The following is a 6,462-nucleotide window of genomic DNA, read 5'->3' on the forward strand; positions in this document are numbered from 1 at the left end:
CAGGGGCTCGGCAGAGACCCCAGCCACATGGCCAACTTCTCCTGTCGTTAATTGGAGTCTGTTACCCCACGGCCCTTCAAGGACCCATGTTCTCTTTGGAAGTGCCCATGTCGAGCAGAGCTCACCCGCAGGGTGCTTGCTGGAGACCCCTGGGAAAGAGGGGCTGGGGGACAGCTTGTGGCACAGGGTGGGGGGTGCAGGTCCCCTTGGCACCCTCCTTGGGCTGGTTTGCACCAGGGGAGCCGTGGGGCAACAAAACCCCCCTCGGGAGCAGCAGCGCTGGGCTGTGCCTGCGAGCAGAGCTTGGCATTTACTGGTTTCCTACAGACACCGGGTGTTTTGTGAGGGCTGGGGACATCGGTGGGGACACGGGGTGAAGCTGGCGGGGGGGTCAGGCTCGGGGACCGCTCCTGCAGGGCACAGAGGTGGGCACCAGGGTGGTTGCCCATCCAAGAGGTGATGCAGGAGTTGGCCCAGATGCCCTTGGTGGCTGATGGAGCCTTGTCACCGTCTTGTCACCCCCTGCCAACATGAGGAACTGGTGGGGACATCTGTCCGGGACGATGGGGCTGTGCGGGGTGTTTACAGCGATGCTGTGATGGTCCTTGGGAGCTGGGAGGAGTATCAGCATCCCGCAGGCATCCAGCACCGGGGGAGCCCCTCTCCTGCCTGTGGGGTGCAGAGGGGGTACCCCCGCCACAGCCAGACTCCCACAGTCCCCCAGGTCCCTCGGGTACGGTGCCAGGGCTCTGGCACCCACCCAGGCACCCACTCACCAGGAACGCGCTGCAAGAAGCAACGAAAAATGTTAAAATTTAATGCCTCGGCTAATGGGCCGAGCGGAGAGGAGCAGAAACCCGGGAAAAAAGGGGGCTCAATAAAAAACTCATTAGCTGCTGCCCGGCGCCCGCCAAAGCACGGGACCGAGTGGCCAGTCACAAATCTGTGTGGCTCCTGGTGGGTGTCCCACGGGAGCTCATGGTGGGTGATGGACCCCTCGGGGTGGAACCTTGTCCATGGGAGTCCGAGCTCCACTGTTCTCCTCCCAAAATCACAGAATCACAGAATGATATGGGATTGGAAGGGACCTCTGGAGATCATCTCCTCCAACCCCCTGCCAGAGCAGGGTCACCCAGAGCACAGGAACGTGTCCAGGAGGGGTTTGAATGTCTCCAGAGAAGGAGACTCCACCATCTCTCTGGGCAGCCTCTTCCAGGGCTCTGCCACCCTCACAGGAAAGAAGTTCCTCCTCATGTTTAGATGGAACTTCTTATGCTCGTGGGAGGCTGAGAGCAGGAAGAGGCACAGAAGGGGAGGTCAGGGCATCTTGTTGGGTTTTTGAGGTCTAAGGAGATGGCAGGGATGGACTCAGAACTTCGGGTAGGTTTTTAAAAAGCCGCAGCCCCGATCTAGTCCTTTTCCCCTTGTCTGTAACAGAAGCGGAGTCCCTTATCAGCGAGATACCGGGCTCCTCTTGCTCCTTCCTTCCCCAGGACCAATTCACCCCCCTCCTCCAGCTCTGAGGCAGTTGGATGGGGTGATTCGGACACAGGGATGAATTTCCAGGCCATGGGAAATGCCAGACCTGCAAATCCCATCGGAAGCAGGCTCCTGCCCGCACTCCCCTCTTGCCAGCTTATCTGGGGACCTCCCGGCGTGTCCCAGACCCTCCTGGTCCCCTGGGCTTGTTTTGTCCCAGCCCTTCAGTGGGAATTGGGAAGCCATTCCCGGTGATATAACCAGGGTGCCCAAAACACAGCACCTGGGATCCCAAATAGTCCCAGGTGAATCCCGACAGGGTGCGGAGAGGAGCAGCAAGGACACACACCATGGGGAGAGGTGTCTCAGGAGCTCCCCTTCCCCACAGCAGCGGGCTGCAGAGGGGTTTTTTAATTAATTACGCACATCTGGACTTTCCACACAGGTAATTGTACTAATTTACCTCTGTATTTTATTTTTTTTTTTTATAGCTTGTTAAATAAGCAAACTTATTGCCGAGCCCCCTGCGGGACGCGGGGAGCGGTCGGGGTTTGCTGCACGAAAATTTTCCCTCGCCTTTCAAAGCTGCTTATAAATTGTCCTTATAAAATGGGGTTTAACCCTTTCCGTCGACTGACTTTCTCTTGGGTGGCAGGAGGGCAGCAAGACGCTCGTTTGTACCCGGCGTTCGGAATGAGCTACGGCTCGATTTGCGGCAGGAACAGTAAAAGGAGAGGGAAGGAGGTAGGAAGCGGATGCCAGGTGAAGCGCCGCCAGCTGCGGGGTCGGCGTCAGGCTCCGGCTGAGCCCGGAGGCAAAGCCCAAACTCTGCAAAACTGGAATAAAGCCATTAAACGCGGTGACTATTTAGAAGGTGGGACGGAAGGGGCTGGGATCAAGGCGGGAGGCGTTGGTGAGAGGAGCTTCAAATCACGTTCCTGTGCTTTTCTGTGCGGGTTTACAAAAAGAAATGAGGGATAAGCCGTGCAGCCGGGAACGATTTTCACCATTTCTGCTGCCTTGGTCTCCCAGTGCAGCCGTTCAGCTCCACGGCATTTCCCTTTCTTCTGTTTTTTTTTTAAAAACATAAAGTTTATAAAAAAAAATAGACAAATAATAAAAGTTTGATGGCTCCTCCCCTCCTGGGGCTGATTCAGGCTCAGTCTGAGCTTTGCTGCCTTCCCTCCTCCTCATGTTCCAGTGACGATGGTGGCAACCATGGTCCTGGCACACTGCTTTCTCCAGGTCAATGGCACCACGAGGTCCTGGCCGGGGCTGTGTGAGACCCCTCATTGTCACAGCGGTGCAAGGCATGAGGACACCTGCTTCTGCCTTGGGGCAGATGTTTCCAAAGCCAGGATGAAGGTTTGCAGGTCTTGGCACTCACTGCCAGCCCCAAATTCCGTGCTAAAAGCTGCCACACCTCCTTGGGTTTTGCGGGAGAAATAGGAATAAAGGAGAAAAGCTCCCTGTAAGGATAGAGCAGTTTGGTGGAAGGTTCCTCTTCTTGCTTTTGGTGGCCACCATGTTGTCCTCGGAAAGGCTGGGAGCCCTGGGGCTGTTCAGCTGGAGAATAGCAAACTGAGAGGGGACCTCACTGATGCTGAGCAATAGCTAAAGGGCGGGTGGGAAGAGGATGGGGCCAGACTCTTCTCAGTGGTGCCCGGTGACAGGACAAGGGGCAACGGGCACAAACTGGAACATGGGAATTTCCATCTCAATGTGAGGAAAGGCTTCTTCCCTGTAAGGGTGGCAGAGCCCTGGAAGAGGCTGCCCAGAGAGGTGGTGAAGTCTCCTTCCCTGGAGACATTCAACCCCCCCTGGACACGTTCCTGTGCAACCTGCTCTGTGTGACCCTGCTCTGGCAGGGGGTTGGAGGAGATGATCTCCAGAGGTCCCTTCCAACCCTGACCAATCTGTGATTCTGCCCCAATCCAGGGAGCTGGAGCGGCTTCTCCTTTGGAGATCCAAAAAAAACCCACCCCAAGAACCGCAGCGGCGGCAGAAGCGTGTCTCCAGGGCTTTGGAGGCAAGGTTTGCATGGCTCAGCAGATCCGTGTCCGGCAGCTGGATTTTCCCAGCCAGCAATGTGCACCTTGGAACACGTGTCAACAAACAACCCCGCTGGAATAACAATCGCCGATAATAAGATTATCCTTTTAATAGTCACCATGGTAACCTGCCCTCTGCCAGCGCAGCTGCAATATCTTGACGGAACCATCACTGAGGTGGCGTCTGGAAGCAGTTCCAGCCTCTGTTGAACACACAGGCGGGCACAGCACACAGCTCGACTCAGCATGGAGATTTGGAGGGGTCAGAGGGGGTTTGGAGATGTTGAGGAGATTTTGGAGGGGATTTGGAGGTGTTGGGGGGGTTTTGAAGGCATTGGAAGGGTTGTGAGATGTTGGGGAGATTTTGGAAGCGTTGGAGGGGGTTTGGAGATGTTGGGGAGATGTCGAAGGCATTGGAGGGGTTTTGGAGGTGTTGGAGAGGTTCTGGAGATGTTGGATGGGTTTTGGAGAGGTTTTGGAGGCATTAGAGGGGTTTTGGAGGTGTTGGAAATGTTGGAGAGATTTTGGAGGTGTCAGAGGGGTTTTGGATATGTTGGGGGGTGTTGAAGGCATTGAAGGGATTGTGGAGAAGTTGGGGAGATTTTGGAGGTGTTGGAGGGGTTTTGCAATGTTGGGGAGGTTTTTGAGGCATTGGAGGGGTTTTGGAGGTGTTGGAAATGCTGGATAGGTTTTGAAGGTGTTGGAGAGGTTCTGGAGATGTTGGATGGGGTTTGGAGAGGTTGGGAGGGGTGAAGGGAGTTTGGAGGCACTGGAGGGGTTTTGGAGGTGTTGGAAATGTTGGAGATGTTGGACAGGTTTTGGAGAGCTTGCAGGGAGTTTAGAGGCATTGGAGGGGTTTTGGAGGTGTTGGAAATGGAGAGATTTTGAAGGTGCTGGAGAGGTTCTGGAGATATTGGATGGAGTTTGGAGAGGTTGGAGAGGTTTTGGAAGTTCTGAAGGGGTTTTGGAGGCATTAGAAGGGTTTTGGAGGTGTTGGGAATGTGGGAGAGATTTTGGAGGTGTTGGAGAGGCTCTGGAGATGTTGGAGGGGTTTGGGAGGTGGTGGAGCGGTAGGTTTTGGAGATGGTGCTCTGCCTGTGGGTGCGTGCTACATGGCTCCTTCTTGGTGAAGGTTTTCTCAGCCTGCGTGCCCAGGAACAGCCTTTCCACCCAGAGGGAAAGGCTGATGGGGGTGAGAAGGATGGGGACCTTCGGGGTCAGGGAAGGATGGAAGCATGGAAGAAAATCTGCTGTGGAAAAGACATGGGACTGCTCAACCATAATCTTCTCGCTGAGCCTCGTGGTTAGTTACACCCCCCTGGAGGGTTTATTTTCCTCCCTCTCTTGTTTTGTTTAATCCTCTAATGTAACTGCAAGCATTTGCAATATCCCCATACGTATATTGTCCCCTCTAAAGCCTATTAAGCTGTCGGTTTCAGCAATCTCTTGTAACAGCGGAAGCCATAGGAGAATTTGGGAACCATAAGAAGTATTTTGATCTGCATTAAATTCACTGCTCTGGGGCTCTGGTTGCTTCCGGCTCCTTCATTTTGTCAGGCAGCAGTCTGGGGATCAATTCCCTATTTTTTAAATGCGCCCACTGTTCTGGATTGCTCTGTAAAGGTCTTCTCTCCCAGCCATGTCAGGCACTGGAAAACTCAGGGCCACAAAGGTCGAGTCAAAACTGCAGGGTGGGAATAGAATCATAGAATCATAGAACAGTTTGGGTTGGAAGGGAACTTAGAGATCATCTAGTTCCAACCCCCCTGCCCTGGGCAGGGACACCTCCCACCACACCAGGTTGCTCCAAGCCCCCTCCAACCTGGCCTTGAACCCCTCCAGGGATGGGGCAGCCACAGCTTCTCTGGGCAACCTGGGCCAGGCTCTCACCACCCTCACAGCAAAGAAGTTCTTCCCCACATCTCATCTCAATCTCCCCTCTTTCAGTGTCAAACCCTACCCCCTCCTCCTAGGGCTCCCCTCCCTCATCCAGAGTCCCTCCCCAGCTTTGCTGGAGCCCCTTGAGGGACTGGAAGGGGCTCGAAGGTCTCCCCGGAGCCTTCTCTTCTCCAGGCTGAACCCCCCCAACTCTCTCAGCCTGTCCTCCCAGCAGAGGGGCTCCAGCCCTCCCAGCATCTCCATGGCCTCCTCTGGCCCCGCTCCAACAGCTCCGTGTCCTTCTGCTGTTGGTGGCCCCAGAGCTGGAGGCAGCACTCGGGGGGGGGTTCCCCGGAGCACAGCAGAGGGGCAGAATCCCCCTCCTCGCCCTGCTGGCCACGCTGCTGGGGATGCAGCCCAGATGTTTAGGAAGAGGCTTCTCCGCTCCATAGCTCCATTACCGCTGTGAGGAGGACTTGCAGGGTGGTTGGATCCCCTCCCATTTCACTTTAATTATTTAATTAGCCACACGGGGGCAAAACCAGAAAACACGGACAGTGTCCTTGTACGCCTGTAGCTCTCTCGGGAGGGCGGGCGGAGGCAGGGGGTGGCACAGGGGTCCCTCAGGGCCGGGGTCGGGGACGGGGCCAAGGCCAAGGCCTAGGCCCAGGCTCGCCTCTCCGTTGCCAGGCAACGGAGGCGCGTCCTGGCCCCGCCCCAGGGGGCGTGGCCACGCAGGGCCTCGCCTCCATAGGCTCCGGGCACAGCCCCCTCCCCGACCGCCTCTTCCTGCCGGGCGGGAAGAGCCCTCCGCGCATGCGCAGTGCGGGCGAGGCGCGGCGCGGCGCACCTCCGGGCGTGCACCTTCCCCCCGCCCCGCCAGGCCCCGCGCCCTTCTCCAAGATGGCGGTCAGCGGCGCTCCGAGGTGAGACGCGCATGCGCCGGCACCACCCACCTGGATTCCCATTGGCTGCGGGGGGCCCGGCCACCGCTTCCGGCGGGAGGGCGGGGCGGGGCCGGGCCGGCAGGATGCGCCTGGCGTAGCCACCGGCC

Source organism: Numenius arquata, chromosome 14 (genome assembly GCF_964106895.1).
Source record: "Numenius arquata chromosome 14, bNumArq3.hap1.1, whole genome shotgun sequence".
Classification (NCBI taxonomy): Eukaryota; Metazoa; Chordata; class Aves; order Charadriiformes; family Scolopacidae; genus Numenius; species Numenius arquata.